Below are 17,149 nucleotides of genomic sequence, written 5' to 3'. Positions count from 1 at the left end.
CCCCCACCATCTATCGGGGCTGCACAGCCAGTCCCAAGGGGGCGGCGATCAGGGGGCCTGGGGAACTGAGCCTCTGAGCTGGGGCGGGGAGGGAGTTGAGCCCCTCCCCCGCCAGCCCTGGGGGAGGGGATTCTCATCTCCTTGAGTGACAGGAGGAGGGACCGCGCCGCTAGAGCGGTGGGCTGGCCTGAAAGAAGCCCCGCACGTGGCCGGTGGGTGGGCCTTCACGACTTCCGGCTCCCTCCCCGCTCTTTTCTCCCATTCATCCCGGGTCTCCTCTGCTCTCCCGGCCTTTGTGGATCTCTGTCTCCCTGAGTGCACCTCTTGGCCTGTCTTTATCTCCGTCTTCTAGTCTCCTCCTCCTCTTTCCTCCACCCCGAGCTAGTACTCACCATCTCCTCTTTCCCCTTGTTTCCTTCCTCTGTATCCGATGGGTTCCCCTGCGTGCCCCACCTGCCCGAGCGGCACCGTGCTGGTCCCTTGGCCCGGGACGTCCCTGGCCTGCCTCACTGGCGTCTCACTTCTTCGCGTGGCATCATCTCCCGCTGATCCCTTCACTCGTTCTCCGGCCGGAATGCTCTGGCCGCCCAGACCCTGGCTGAAGGGCCGGGAGATTCTCTTACTGCTAGAGGATAGTCTTGCTTTTCCCGGAACAGGGCTCGCACCTTTTTCCTTCTCTACCTAGAACTTGTGAATTTCACAGCGTTATCTATAGATTACATCCAGACTCAGGCACTAAGGGCTCCGATCGGCAACTGCTGAATTGGAGGTAGATTTTGGAGTGCCTTACTTCAGTTAGACTCCAAGAGGAACTTCCAATCTGGAGTTGGTTTCAAAAACAGGGCTGTGGAATTCTATCTCGAGGGTCACCTGTTCTAGGACAGAGTGTCAGGTGGTTGGAATATTTTTCAAGATGATTTCCCTTAGGCTCAGAGTAACCTGAGCAGAAAGACTGCTTCCAGGAGCCATCAGATCAAGACTACTGCTCTGCAGAGGTGGCATCCCCCAGCTTAGGGGGGAGGCGGGAGTGCGGAGTGGCACTCCAGTGGTGATTCCAGTCACACACCCTCTGCCTTGTCCCCTTGGACCAAGTTCACCCATGAGTCAGATAGCTGGAGCTGTCAGAACTTGCTCTGGGACCAGGAGGGGAGGCATCTGCCTATTCTCCAGGTCTGGCCTGGGGCCTGGACACCCCCCCCCCCCCGCCCAGCTTGGCTCTCCTCCCCCATTTCCAGTCCCCACAAGTGCAGGCATTGGCCAAGATCATGAACTTGAGAATCCTACAGACTCTGGCTCGTATTCCAGCTCTGTGCCTCACCTTGTGGACCGCCTCGCCTATCAGTTGTGCCACTGACTTGCCAGTAGGATTGATTCTGTTGGGTTTTCCCTGAAAGGCTGCGGCGGGGAGGAAATGGAGATCATGTATGCCCTTATTGCCCCTGCCACTGCCGGGCCTTCCTCTGGGCTGTTCCAGCCATCTCTGGACACACCACCCTGTGGTCTGTTTGCTTGCCAGGCCTGGGAGCTCCTGCAGGGCAGGAATGGGGTCACTTCCTTCTGCATCACCAGCACCCAGGACAGGGCTGGTCTCAGAAGAAGGGAAGCTCCAGGTGTGGTGAGAAAACCCAAAGGAAGGAAGAGGTTAAACCCAGCTGTTTGTCCAGGTGTGTGCTTGTCCATACCCTTAGCACACACAGGTGCAGAAAAACACACGGGCACATGAAACACACAAGTACTCATTCTTTGCTGTTGATTGAAAGTGATGGGGTCAGTGATGAGCCCCCTGAACATCCATACTCCCCCCCTCCCCACCTCCTGCGCCTTCTCTGTGTGCCTATGGCCTTGGCTGCCATCTGGTGGCTCCACGCTCAACAGGAAGAGCAGATCAGCAGAGTACTTTTGAACTCGAGCTTCAGGCTGCACTCTTCCCCCTTAAGTGCTGTACCAGAGGCTTTCCCACGGCATGGCTCCAGAACCCTCCCCCCCCCCCCCCCCCCGCTGTCCCCCAGTTGTGCCTGCACCTTGCTCATCTATCCCAGGAGACCCCCTGGAAAAGCAAAATAGAGAGAGCTTGATATGAGAGAGAGGGGAGGAAAGAGAAACAGAAGTTAAGGACGAGTTCTGGTGTTCTGGTATTGTTCTGAGCAAGTTGGGAGGTGGTGGAGCCTGGGACATTGCGCTGGGCTGTGCAGGCCACATCTCCACTAACCAGGCCTTGCAAGCTAGTTTGGGCCCATGTCTGTGTGAAGGGCAGGGGAGCCTTTTTCCAATCTCACCAAGGCCCCATACAGCTTAGTGAGTGGCACTGAGAATGACAGGTGCGAGGGGACAAGCAGCAGTGTGTGTGTGTGTGGGGGGGGGTGGCGAGGACACATTTATGGGCATGTGGAATTGAGGAGGCCCTGGGCATGTGCAGGGATGGGCTGGAGGGCAAAGTGAGTGCACGGTTGGGTTAGTAGCTGTACCAGAGTTGGACATCGCCTGGGAGGTTAAGAGCCAGGTCTGGGTCAGGCAGCCTGCAGACAGCAGTGCTCAGACACGTTTTATCAAGTGACCTTGGATAAGTGAACTCAACTTATCAGGCTACAGTTAATTCTCCTGTAAACTGGGGCCAGTAAATGGTATCTGTCTGGTAAGAGATGGTGTCAAGATGAAAAGAAACAATGCACAAAACACGTTGAACAGTGCCTAGTACATAGTTCATGCACAATGAATGTTAGCTGCTGGGGTTTTTTTTTTTTTTCCTACTAGTATTCCAGGATGGGCTGAATTGCGTGCAAGATCACAGTGTGCCAGAGCTAGCAAAATCCTTAGAATCATTTAGGCCAGGTTACTAATGCTGTACTATGGAATCTGAAGCCTGAGGTCATGTACCAAGTTGGGGTGAGAGGCCGCTAGAGGCTCTGCATGGCTGGTGAGGACAGAACATGCTGGACACAGCTGCTCTTCTGGACCTCTGGAGGCCCCAGCATAAAGGAGCTGGCTACATGGGTTCGTTCTGCATCACTGAGGCTGGTACAGTTCTGCATGCAGACTTTGCAAATGAATAACCAGGCTCTTGACCAGTTCTCGCTGTGAGCCCACGTGTGGGACAGAGGTGGTGAGGACAGGTGCTGTTAAGGTGGGGAAAGCGTCGGGGAGGAGAGGGAGCTCCAGCAAGCAGAAGGGAGGGGGACAGAGAGGGAGGGGGAGAAGCTGATGGAAGCATCTTCCAGGCCCCAAGACCTAACAAGCTGGAACAAGAGACTGGGAAGGACCTTCCCTCCATTCGCAGTGGTAGTGTGGCGGTGGTACTGGTGTTCACACAGAAGCTGAGGTTTCTATGTGGCAGGGAGAATGCTTTGTGACTCAAGCCCCATTCTGACCCTACCAGGTGGACATAACTGGACCCATTTTCCTGGGGGAGGAAATGCAGACTCAGAAAAGGAGGAGACTTGAGTGGCACAGGCCTAACTAGAGGCATTGCGCTAGCTAAAGGCATTGGGCTCTAGGCTTTTGACTTTAAATCCATTGCTAATTCTACCCCAGCGTACACCCTGTGTGTTTGTGTGTGTGTGTGAAATGGGGAGCTGAAGAAAATAGGTGTTTGCCATTACAAAGCTTACAGCACATTTGGAAAGATGCTGGGAAAGGGAAGAGGGATTGCTTCGGGTATCTAAAAGGACTAGTCCGCATTTGCCATTTCTGCCTCTATCCTTCCCACTTGCTCCTCAGCCTCCTGGCCTCGATTCCACCCCGAACACTGCCGAGACAACTCTCGCCAAGGGCGCCAGAGTCCCATCTTCTTCTTCTTCTTCTTTTTTTTTTTTTTTTTAAAGATTTTTAGTTTGGTAGAATTTTTTGCTTTTAAAGTAACTGGTACAAGTTGGTAGTGACCTGCGGACCTTGCTGTTGCACTGGTTTTTTTTCTACCTTCCATTTTCTACTATTTTAGTTCAATCTAAAGTTAGGTTGTTACCTGATAGTATTTGTCTTTATTATTTCTTTCTAGTGTAATACTGTGTTTGGTAGAATTTTTTGCTCTTAAAGATTTTTATTTATTTATTTGATAGACAGAGAGAGATCACAAGTAGGCAGAGAGGCAGGCAGAGAGAGAGGGGGAAGCAGGCTCCCTGCCGAGCAGAGAGCCCGATGCGGGGCTCGATCCCAGGACTCTGAGATCATGACCCAAGCTGAAGGCAGAGGCTTAAACCACTGAGCCACCCAGGCGCCCCCAGAGTCCCATCTTCTTGTCGCAAGGTGTGTTGGTTTATCTGATCCTTCCACTTTCAACCTAATAGGATCATGGCCATTTTCTCTGAGGCACTGCTCCTGATCCCCTGCCCTCCCTTGCTGGGTTCCCACAGGATGGTGTGCTCACTTTGGTCATGGGATTGCGCTCTGGACAAGACAGTGACGTTGGCATTCCATGAGGCAGAGATGCATCTGTCTTGTGTATTGTAGTGTCTGGGTGCCCAGGATAGGCTCAGAATACTGGGGGTTCCCAGGACATGTTTGTTGAAGGAACGACATGGGGGAGCCTCATCCACTCAGTTCTTTCCCATCACCGCCACAAAGTACCAACTTCCAAATCAGTCCCATTCCAGTTGCCTCCTGCACCATTCCTTGGGCACCATAGGTCCAAATGGAATCCCAATATTTTGCCAACCTGGGTCCCCTGTCCTTGTTGGCAGTACCGCTACTCCTCTGCCCAGGACAGAGACCCATCTCTTCACGCTAAATTCCCCTCCCTCAGTCCCACTCCTGCTCCCCTGCTTCTGGCCTCCAGCTCGCCTGGATGTTTGCAGCCAGTTTTCCTGTCTCCCTGTTTTCACTCACATTGCATGCTCTCACCAGCCTCCATGCTGCCACAAGAGAGACTTTTCCCAAACACAGCCAGGTGGGACCCAGCCCTTTACACCTGCAAGGCAATCCCCACTGCTCCGGGCAGGTGCAGCTTCGTGTCTGTGGGCATGGGCTTGAAGCCAGGCTTCCTTGGGCAAATCCCTCCCTGCCAACTTTATATTGGTGTGATGTTGGGGAAATTCATAACAAAGGTACCTCAGTGCCTGGATCTGAAAATCAGGGGTAGAATGATGCCCATCTTACTGGGTTGCGGTGAAGAGTAAATGAGCTCATGCATGCACAGAAAACATATAGTAAATAGTGGGTGAGTGTCCGCAACCTCCGGCATTATTTTTTTCTTTGTTCCTGCAGTATCCTGAGCAGCCAGTAGATGGCCACACTGAGGTCCCTCTGTGACTTGCCGTCCTACTTCTCCAGCTTCTGTGCTCCTGCTCTTGAGGGCACACTTGACACTGCATGAAGTTCTCCAGCCTCCTGTTCCCTCTCCTCCCACAGGGCTTCACATCTTCGTGCCCGTTGTTTATGTCGATGGCTCGTGTTCCTTCTGCCAGCCTCACGTCCTTCAGGTTGGCTCTCTGACACCGCTTTCCCTCTTCATGTTCCATGTCTGTGAGTTCCTGGAGAGCAGAACATCCCCAGGACATCTGGCATAATCCCTGCATAGAGCAAGGGCTTGGTGTTTGTTGAGTGACTGAATATGTCAGTGAGTCCCAGCTCTGCCAATTAAATCCGTTGCATGACCTTAAGCCAATCACTTCACGCCAGTAGGATTTAGCTTTCCTTTCCTTAAATGGACATTAAAAAGAGGATCTGCTTCATATTTGTAGTGAGAGTCCAGCATAAGGCCCTAGGCAAAGATCTGGCATGCGGTAGCCCCACACTTGCCATGCCCAGTACCTGCCAGTCACTCAGCACGTAGTCCTATTGCCCACCAGCTGGTGCCCACCTGTGCTCCCTCTTTTCACCTGGCCTAGTTGAAGGTATTAAAAATGGTTTTACTTTGGGGTGCCTGGGTGGCTCAGTCAGTTAGTGTCTGCTTTTGCCTCAGGTCATGATCCCAGAGTCCAGGGATCAAGTCCTGCATCGGGCTCCTTGCTCAGTGGAGAGCCTACTTCTCCCTCTTTCTCTGCAGCTCCCCCAGTTTGTGCTGTCTTGCTTTCTCTCTCTCTCTGTCAAATAAATAAATAAAATTATTTAAAAAATAGTTTTTACCTCTTTGCAGAGGTCCTTGTTTAACAAGTAGGGTCTAGGATTAGTCTGCAAGCCAGCAGGGTTGGGCAGACCTAGGCTTGTTTGACAGATAGCGGAGTCCAGTGAGCTCTCATTTGCCTGGAAAGAACAACCTAGTCTCCCCGTCCCTGAAGCCCCATTGTGCCTCCCAGATGACTGCATTCCCAGGTCTCTTTTTCTCCATCTACCCTTTGCTGATGTCCCAGCTCAGTCTGGGGTGGGGCTGGAGGTCTGGTTCCTGACCACTCCCTGTGGATCTCTGACAGTGCCTGTGACAGTCTGACAGTGCCTCCGTCTGGATGACCCTCATCCTTGCACCTCTTCCATTAAAGCTCTGAAGCAATAAAACCCTTCCTCAGGACAAACACCAGGAGTTACAAATACCCAGGAGTGGGACGACTCCTTCAAAGAATATGAGCATTTCTTTTTTTTTTTTTTCAAGATTTCTTTTTAAAATAATCTCTGCATCCAACATGGGGCTTGAACTCACAACCCCAAGATCAAGAGTTGCCCATTCCACTGACAGAAGCAGCCAGGTACTCCAAGAATATGAGCATTTTTAAGGCTCTAATAAGTTACACGCTTTCTAATGGTTTCTGTAAGGATTGGATCCATTTGTAGTTAATTAGTTCTCCCACAGTATAAACAAGTAAGGGGAAGGAGAAGATTCCAGTTTGCTTTGAGCCTGAACAATTTCTCAAAGCTCATTCACAGAACACAGTGCTTTCTTTTTGCAAATGTCTGTTTCTGTTATCTTTTCTCCCCACTGCTTGTAACATCTTGATTAGCCACCAGATGGCAGAGCTTACACAGTCCCTAGGAAGATGGATACTGTACCAGCAACCCGCCTTTTCCCGAGCAGAGGGAGGAGTCTGCCCAGGCTGGAAGTCTGGGTGGAGTGACCTTTGATGGGATCCCTCGAGAGTTGTGGGGGCGGCCTTAATGGATAGAATCCTGTCTGGAGTACAGGACTTTGGGATTCTACAACTGGCCCTGCCCTGCCTCAACTTTAGCTGTCATTTCTTTCTTGAGAACTACCTGTACGCTGCTCCCTGTTGTCCAAGCGTCACTGCAGAAGCGTCCATCATTGGCATTTATGTCTCAGGCAACTGGTTGTTTTATGCAGGTCTCAGGCAATGCAAAGCCCAACACGAATATGCAGGCTCATTGGCTACTTGACAATATGTATTAAAGTGGAGGTTTTGAGGATGAATTTGTAAACCAGGTATGGTGAGGCAGAAAAGCCTGCTGGCCACGGTGGATGAGTTTGCTTTTGTTAAGCTCTACTTCCAGGCAGAATTTGGAGATGCTGGAAGAGAGGAGGTGGGGCAGCATGCTAATGGAGGGAATAGCTGGTGGTGAATGAGTTTACTTCCTGTCCTTTAGTCACTGACCTGTTCTCGGAGGCACTGTCCTGGTGCCTGAAAGCACACTTCATAATGGTGTTCAGGGTCATTAGGAAATGTGTTCAAAGAAGTTCAGGTAATGGGCCTGTCTCACATGTTCTGGAAAGAGAAATGAAGATCACGTCACACAAAAAGCCCATCAGTGTCTACTGGCCCTTTTTTCTACATCTCCCTGATGCTCAAATTTTATGATGCCTTTTAGAGCTTCTTTGGGCTCTGAAGTAGAGAGATATGGTACAAAAAAATGTACAGTATAATTATAAGTACTACAAAGTAAAGCCACCTGAAAGCACTGAAAGAAAATGGTGTGTCCAAATTGCCCACTTCCCATCAGTTGTATCACGAGGCTCTACCAAAATGCTGTTTGACTTCCAGAAGATAATTCCCTCTTCAGTGAACCTACCAGAGCTCCTACAATTCTTTACACACAATGTTCAGCATTAAATAAAAACTCAGCCGAAATGCCAAGAAACAGTCCAATTGATCAAAAAAGCAAAAGAAAAAACCTCAGACAATAGAAATAGTCCCCTGGGCGACCCAGATATTGAGTAGCCAGAAACATTGAAATGACTATGACTGATGTATTCAGAATATAGAGGGAAAAATGAAGAATTTCATCAAATAATTTAATCCATAGAAAGTGAAATGGAAAGAAAAGTTAAATGGAAATTCTAGAATTATTTAGCAAAGTTTTGTAGTTTGTGTCTATAGGCTTGAACATATTTTTATAAAATTCATTCCTACACGTTTTATACTTGGGGCTGCTACTGTAAATGGACTTGTGTTTCTAGTTTCATTTTACAGCTGTTCATTGCTACTATCTACAAATACAACTGATTTTTGTATGCTGACCTATTGGCCTTGTGTTGGGGATTCCCAAAACTACCATCAGGTTTGATGATTCACTGGAAAAACTCAGAGAATTTAGAAATGCTGTTCTACTCACAATTATAGTTTATTACAGTGAAAGGATGTACATTAAAATCAGCAATGGAAACAGGCTCATAGAGACCAGAAGTGAGATTCATGCTCTCTTCTACCACTGGAGTCAATGAACAGCACTTGATTCTCCCAGCAATGATATATGACAACACATACAAAGAATGGCAGACCAGGGGAGCTGGCCTTAGCCTTGGTGTCCGGGATTTATTTTTATTGGGACTCAGGAATTTAAGAATGGAAAATGTGACTGACCTTAGTTACTCAATCTCTCTAGCCTCTTAGGAGGTGGAAATGACACAATATGACCCAAGGTCTCCACTATAAATCACATTGTTAGCATAAACTCCCTGGTGAGGTCCAAGGCTCCAGGTGTACCAGGACACTCATGAGGCAAGGTATTTGAAGAGCTAAGAGCTTATCTCCCAAGACTCAGTCAAAAGCCAGTCTATTTTCTGGCTTGTGTAGGGTTTGAACATCCCATGTCTGATGAAATAATTCTTTGGTGCACAACCTTCCATCTTGTAACCTTCCCAACTTAGTTATTAGTTTTGGTAGTTTTTATCTTTCTAAGATTGTATTTGTTTATTTATTTGAAAGATAGAACATGAGTGGGGTGGGGATGGACAGAGGCAGAGGGAAAAGCAGATTCCCTGCTGAGTAGGGAGACTAATGTGGGACTTGATACCAGGACCCTGGGATCATGGCCTGAGTCAAAGGCAGATGCTTAATCGAGTGAGCCATCCAGGTGCCTCTTGGTAGCTTTTTTGTAGATCCCCTAGGATTATTTTAATTGACTCTATTTTCAGAATGGTTTTATATTTATAGAGAAATTGACAAGATAATATAGAGTTTCCATACCCTGCACCTAGTTTCTCCTATTATTGACATTTTACAAAAATGTGATATATTTTTTACAATTAATGAACCACTATTGATACATTATTATTAAATAATGCCAATAGTTTTATTCAGATTTCCTTAGTTTTTACCTAATGTCTCTTTTCTGTTCCAAGATCCCATTTAAGGATACCACGTTGTATTTAGTTGTCAAGTCTCCTCTGACTCCTCTTGGCTGCGCTACGGGAGTTTCACAGACTCTATTTGTTTTTGATGACTTTGATAGTTTGAGGAGTTCTGGTTAGGTATTTTTTAAGACTTCCCATTAATGGAATTTGATATTTTTCTTATGATAAGACTGGATTATAAGTTACTGGGAAGAAGATTACAGACATTTTCACCATATCAGAGGGGCTATTCAGCAACTCCAACTTACAAAGTACTATTCTAGAATGAATTTCAAAACACTCACAAGGTAAGATGATGATCAATGATGTCCTAAGAGCACCTCTTAGCTTAGCCAGAACATAGGGGATCCAGGAAGTTCTGGACATGGTGTCATGCCCAGCAAACCACCTAGCCCAAAGGTCCTCACTGGACAAGTTTTTCCTCTGTAGATTGGAACAATAGCAACATTTAAAAAGTGAAACATGGGGAGCCTGGGTAGCCCAGTTATTAAGCGTCTGCGTTCGGCTCGGGTCATGATCCCAGGGTCTTGGGATTGAGGCCCACATTGGGCTCCCTGCTTGGCGGGAAGCCTGCTTCTCCCTCTCCCACTCTCTCTGCCTGTGTTCCCCCCTCTCTGTGTCTATCTCTGTCAAATAAATAAATGAAATTAAAAAAAAAAGTGAAACATGATACTTTGAGTCAAAAAGATTCAAGACCAATAATAAATCCCTATAAATTCAAATAATATTGTTCAACTGTGAACACAATTTTGAAGCCCAAGTCAAAATACTTAAAGGAAATGAAGTGCTTTGAGCCAGTTTATGTCATAGAGAAGAAATTGCGATACCCTGATTCAGGAGATGGAAAGCTTCTGACAGCACAAGTGTGTGGTCTCACTCAGTAAATTCATTAGTTTCAGAACCAAGGAAGGTTTTGGCTCTGTCATTAGCTCTTGTTGAAATAGTTAAGAGCAGGCAAGATGAGACAAGAAGAAAGCATTTCATTGTTCCAAAGGAAGCTTACTCAGCACGCACCCAAGGAAGTTACCCAAGACTGGGAAAGCACACCTCAGTGTCTTAGCAGGAGCAAAATCGAAGGCTCATGGTCTGGGAATATTTATGTTCCCCACACTGAGAGCAAAAAACCTCAGAATTCTTAAGCCACCAGGTAAAGTACTCAGAGGGAGATTGTCATAGTAGTGGGACAGAATGGGACCTAGATTTAATGCTGCACTGGTCCAACAAAGCATGGAAGCAAGACTTGAAAGGCTCACACTGTCTCAGAGTCACTTAGCTGCCCTCTTAGAATAAAGCCACCAAATACTTAAAGCTATTCACCTAGAGGCCAACAGTGGAATGAGATTATGATCTAGAAATAGATCAAATTAGGCATTAACCAACATTTACAGAAGATAGGCAGAGTCATGCTATAAATTCCAAAAGGCACCTCCTCGAAACCAATCAGGTAAACAGACAATCTTTATCACTGCTTGTGTCAGAACTTAATGACCATGAAGAAGAAATGGTCTTCCTCATGCTGAAAAAGCCCTACTTAAACATTGAGAAACCATTCATCCTACAAAGCATTGACAGGAGACTGGGCTGTGAGAGAAGGAGAGTGTAGGAATGGAAAAGGCCAGCCCCAGTAGGTGACAGTATGACCCTGGGATGGGGAGACCTAAGAGGCTTTTGGCTTCAGAGGCATTTCCAGAGGAAGATGCTAGGGCGAGCAAGGGTAATGGTGACCAGCTATCCCTGAACTGGAATCTTTTGTTTGACTGTTTATTGAGACTTCTCTTGAAAGGTAGGAAGAGTTATGTAAGTATGCTCAGAATTTCCTGATTATTATTGCAGAGGTGAAGTAGGAGTCATAGCAGAGAGACTTCCTGTTAATAGGAATGTTAACTTTGGCTTTCCAAGAACTCCAGACCCTAGCTACAACTTTAGTCTGACCCTGAAGGGTCTTGGTGACCTTAGCTGTTAAAACTGAGTGAAAATGGTAGACAATCTGGTTAGCCTGTGGTTGAACTGAACTATTATAAAACCAATGAAAACCCAGATTTGAGTGTTTATTCCAGGGTTTATTCTAGTTTCCCCAGAGAAACAGAATATATAGATATAGATATAAATATAGATATAGATATAGATAGATATAGATATAAAATATACTATATCTCATAGTATATATTATATATCACTATATATTATATATAATATATATAAAACATTGTATGTATATATATTTATACATATATAAAAATATATATAAAATAAGGAATTAGCTCATGCTGTTATGGAGGCTGAGATGTCTCAAGATATGCAGTCAGCACTTTGGAGACCCAGGGAAAGGCAATGTGCAGTATTTCATCTTGAATCTGAAGACCGGAGAGCCATATGAATTGATGGCATAGTTCCAGTCTGAAAACCAGCAGGCTTAGGACCCAAGAAGAGCCAATTTTTCAGCCCAAGTGTGAAGGCTAGAAAAGATTGATATCCCAGCCCAGCAGTCAGGCAGGAAGTGCTTATTCTTACTGAGCTTCTTTGTTCTATTTAGGCCTCCAGTTGATTGGATGATGCACCCCCACATTGGGGAGGGCAGTCTGTTCTCCTTAGTCTGCCCTTTCAAGGGGTAAACTCATTTGGAAACACCCTTAGACACACCCAGATTAATGCCTGGCCTAGTGTCTGGCACCTGGGGCCTATATCAAATTGGCACATCAGATTAACTGTCACATTCAGCAACTGATATGCAGTAAATAGTGGGGGGGGGCAGTGATGTGGGGAAAGGTTGGCAAATTACATGTGACTAGAGTCGAAAGTCTGTTGTAGGAAATTATGTTCCCAGCAGTGTGACTTAGTAGAAAATAAACTTAATTCCTTCAGTCTTTGAACAGATAAAACCAACTCTTGGAGGAAAAGCAATTGAAGAAAGAGGGCAGAAGGAAAAGGTAAAAGAAGGAAAGGAGAAGGAAGCCAGAAACAAGGAAGAAGATGGCAGGAAATAGAGAAAAGAAAGTAAAAGTTGTAGAACAACAGAAAGACCAAAGGACTGAAGGCTACAGGTTTCTTTGAAATGAGGACTTTGGGGGATCAAGTCATAAAATATTAATTGTAAGTGTTGGGTCTTCCAAAGTTGTTGTTGCCCCCATGGCACATTTCTAGTCATTTGTGGTGTCCCTCTGTACTCTCCAATATATTAGAAGGGAAAATAATTCTAAGGGTTTTTGATGATCTTTGGTTGATATTTTGTGAACTCCCTGAGGTCTGTACCAGCACTGGAAGTGTCTTCTGAGAAACGGGTTGGCATAATCAAAACTCAATGTATGGTAAGCAGCAGTGGCCAGCTCCCAGGAGAGCTTTATGGACAGCACTCAAACTCCAAGTCTCCACATTATAGTTTTAGAGGTGGTTTTCCATTCTATCTTATGAAGCCTGTGGATGAAAAATGTTTCCGGTCTCTTCCCAGATCATCCTCTTGGTAATTCTGTTTCTGCCCATATTGTGTTCATTATACAACAGCTGTCTTTATTACCATCTCATTATTGCCTCTGAGGGTAGTCATTTCCATGGTGATACTAAACCTTACACCTTTAGAGATGTTACTAACACTCACCAGTTTAGAATGCCCCTTAAGGGCAATTGAGTAGAGAGTTGTTCTCTGGCCAGCTCAGAGCCCATATCATGGCAATTATCCCTCCTACATTTTTTAGGTAGGAGTTTTATTAGTAATGTTGGATTAGTTGAGACGAGCAGTTAGCAACATGAAGTCTCACAGAAAATTATTTCCTTAATTCTAAGTACTATTGCTGTTTGTCATATTCATGAAGGAGCCCAACCAGATAGTAAGGGTTTACAAAAAGAGGAATCACCTCCTTTGGGAAGCATGTCTTACCTGACTTACCATCCCCATCCACACATGGAGGCTTAGCAATCACTTCCTTGGACTCCCATTGCTCCCTGGGAAAATCTGAGGAACAATGCTCTTCACTATGTATTATAAACATTGTTTTACTTACCTCTTCCTCACTGTACTGAAAACTCCTCTCAGTCAAAAACCATGCCGAATTATCTTTGATGTCTTCAATTTATAACATGATTCCTAGCCCACGGTAGAGTCAATAAATGAATCAGTGAATGAATGTGTTGCTAATAAAAATGGGGAAAAGGGGTTGAATTTGAGAGAAAATTAGAAACTAGACTTTTTGACTGAGTCTGATGAGTGACGGTGGGAGGGAAGTAGATGGCTCTGTAGCTTTAGTAAGGGTGGTTGTTAGAATCATTAATAAAGTTAATGAAAGTTTGTTTTGTTTTGGTGGGAGAACATAGTAGTCTTGGTAGGACTTTTTTTTTTAGTATTGATTTTAACTCTTCTTTTCTTTTTAAGTAAGCTCTATACCAGTGTGGGGCTTGAACTCACAATCCTGAGATCAAGAGTTATGTGTTCTACTGATTGAGCCAGTTAGGTGCCCCGGAAGTATGGTAGTGTTTTTGCACTGGTCTCAGCCTATCAATAACTGATGTGGCTGGAACAGCCCTTGTGGTTGTTATGAATAAAATACCCCTTTCAGGAACAGCCATTGGGAAATCATGAAAAAATAAAGGTTTATAGCTAGCGAGATGTGTAAATTACATAGCACAATGAGGGCCACGTAGCAAAGTTGTGGGTAAAGAGATCATGCAGGGGCCTGGTATTTTCCTTTTATCGCAGTTGAGGGTTTCTCAGGCTCATCCTTTTTTGGTGAATTTAAAATGTAAAAGTTGAATTTAAAGTACAGGAGGAGAAAAAACACGCGGCCCAAATGGTCAGTTATCAAAATCAACCAAAATCCTTCCAGCTCTTGAGAAGGGGAGAGGAGATCTAGATAGAGCAAGCAACTTGCTTGCTTATGGCAATGATCCAATCATTGCCATGATCCAAATATGGCGTGATCTCATCATCACATCACTTTTGCTTGGCTCATATCCCATTGGCCTAAACTAAGTCACACCGTCATACTTAATAGCAAGAACATCTGAGAAATAGTATTTTGGGTTAAGGTTGAGTTTTCTGTTTTTTGTTTTTTGTTTTTTTTTAAAGATTATTTATTTATTTATTTATTTGACAGACAGAGATCACAAGTAGGCAGAGAGGCAGGCAGAGAGAGAGAGGAGGAAGCAGGCTCCCTGCAGAGCAGAGAGCTCGATGTGGGGCTCGATCCTAGGAGCCTGGGATCATGACCTGAGCCGAAGGCAGAGGCTTTAACCCACTGAGCCACCCAGGTGCCCCAGGTCGAGAGTTTTTATTTCAGTTTTCCTGTCTCTGCTCCATCATTAAGTGAAGAGAACTTGTCTTTTACTTCATAGAACCTTAGAACGCAAGAAGTCCTATCCAGGCCTGATGAAGAGAAATGAAATCACTTGGAGATTTTAGATATCCAGGGAGATAGGACTTTTGTTGTCATCCTCAAGGAGGGAGTAAATGCAGTCTCTCTTTGGGAAGTAAATAAACCAAAGGGATAGACTGGCACAGAGAGGGGCAGTATTTGTTTTTTGGGGGGCGGGGTTTCCTGGTTATTACAGCTAGCCTAAACCTAAGTAATGTATTCACTTATTCATTTACTTTTTCACTGTTTGGGTCCCCTCTTGAATATAAGCTTTGAGAGTCTTGGTCTTTTTATTCCTTACAACATCCCCAGTGGCTAGAACACTGCCTGGTGTACAGGTGTTCCATAAATATCTACGAGGGAAGGAGAAGTGCAGATAAATAATGTCCCCTGCAGTAGGCAGGACTATGAGAAGCTACACAATGTCTCACTGAGCTGTGGCTAAGATTGATGTCATAACTGACTCAGAGCTGCAACATTTATTTTCTCTGAAAATATATAGCTGTTTGTGGGCTAGACATTCAGTAGAACAGCCGGAGCTGAATGCCAGCTCATGATAATAGTTCATTTGTTCACTCTCCATCCATGAATTCATTCATTCGTTAAACAAGTATGTCTTGAGTGCCTACCGTGCAGTAGCATATACAGAGTGAAAATGTCAACCTGTGGTTAGAGGTGGGGCCAATCTATAGTTAGATGTCTTCAGGTAGGTATAGCTCCGTATTCTACAAACAAATATGATTAGTCTTGAGTGAGAAAAAGCAAGCGTGGGTTGTTCAGCACTGCCTGTTTCTAGCGAGCAGGTGTACCTCAGAACATTCGTTTGGGAGGGTGGCCTTTAATGGTGGCTAGCACAGTAATTCATATAACAGTGGGTCACTGTAGGGGAGAAGAAGGAAAAGGTCAGTGTCCTTACTAGATATTTTAATTTGTCAGGGAAGCTGTGCTGCTCCATTCAGGGGAGATACTCACATTCTATTCTAAATGAATTTGCAGGGACTCTGGGTGGCTTTGTCATTTAAGCCTCTGCCTTCAGCTCAGGTCATGAGCCCAGGGTCCTGGGATGGAGTCCTGCATCAGGCTCCTTGCTCGGCAGGGAGCCCGCTTCTCTCTCCACCTCTGCCTGCCACTCTGCCTGCTTGTGCGCACGTGCTCTCTCTCTCTCTGAAAAAGAAATAAATAAACTCTTAAAAAAAAAAAAGAATTTGCAGTGCTGGGGCCACCATTTTTGCATGCCCTCCAGAAATTGGAGAGAGAGCTGTGGACACTTTTCTTCAGGTCTTACAGTTGTTCTCAAAGAGATTCTTGTTTCTGGAGTGTTGACTAAAAATGACTAAACAAGTAGGGACACCAAATACCACTGGTGTCCCTACTTGAGGCAGTCTCAGATGCCAGAAGAAGTAGGCTTATAATACTTTGGATCCTTTTTTTCATTTCCAGGCATCATGCTTTAAGACAGAAGTTGTCAAATTGGTTTGAGTTAGGAAGAGACAAACCAGGAAAGTGTTGGCTATGAGGATGATGATGTGTGAGAAAAAGTAGACAGAGCTGGGGGTCTGGATCAGGATCCCCATTCAAGGGGGATAAGACGGGGCCTGCTTGAAGCATCAGCCAGCAACTGGACCACTGAATGGTGAACGAGACCTGAAGGAGAGTGTAGTTCAGGCCTCCTTTTTGAGGAGAAAAGGACAGTCAGGAGTTGGAGAGATAATCCAAAATGCAAATGTCAAATCCAAATACCAGAAGCGGAATTATAAAGGAGAGATAGAACAGAGATGCCAGAGCTTAAATGGGTCCCAGACTAGAGTAGGTACAGAAGAAAGTTAGTTCCAGGATGATGGCCATGAACACAATCAATTCGCAGCATCTTGACTCCATGGTGGTGGATGTTAGTGCAAGGCCACGTTAGATTTGCTGAAACTATAGTGCTGGAACACTGAGTACCTGGGAAGTCACGAGAACTATCTCTTAACTACTTAAAGAATTGCCAAAGCTCTAGAGTTCTAGGTCTGCTACTCATTGACTAAGAGACCTTGGATATGCCACCTGATCTCGCTGAAACTCCTTTCCTCATTGGGAAAGTGAATATGATAATTTTCCATGCATACATCACAAAGGGGGTGGTATAGATCTAATTATGTAATGGTGGTAAAAGGACTCTTAAAACTATAAATTGATAAAGAAATTTTGAGCTGTATCTATGGGTGAAAGTTATAAGAAGGAAGGTTTTGGTTTAGTATACTGAAACACTATTATCAGTGACAGCTGCCTGGGGATACAATAACTTGCCTTCTGAACTAATGGGAACCTCCATTACTAGACACAGCCATCTGCTAAGGTTCTTAAGGTTATGAAGGCA

At 45.5% G+C, this 17,149-nt stretch overlaps 1 long non-coding RNA gene across 1 annotated transcript; it reads left to right on the top strand.

Moving 5' to 3' along the window:
* Positions 1-1,516: 1,516 nt before the first annotated feature.
* Positions 1,517-6,049, top strand: LOC309842226. Its single transcript, XR_014299570.1, has 2 exons — positions 1,517-1,664; positions 5,197-6,049. It is a non-coding gene; the product is annotated as an uncharacterized lncRNA (long non-coding RNA).
* Positions 6,050-17,149: the final 11,100 nt, after the last annotated feature.

The sequence above is a fragment of the Mustela nivalis genome (genome assembly GCF_964662115.1).
Source record: "Mustela nivalis genome assembly, chromosome: 10".
Taxonomy (NCBI): Eukaryota; Metazoa; Chordata; class Mammalia; order Carnivora; family Mustelidae; genus Mustela; species Mustela nivalis.
The sequence above is the reverse complement of the archived record's forward strand: the minus strand, read 5'-3'. Positions and strand labels throughout refer to the sequence as shown.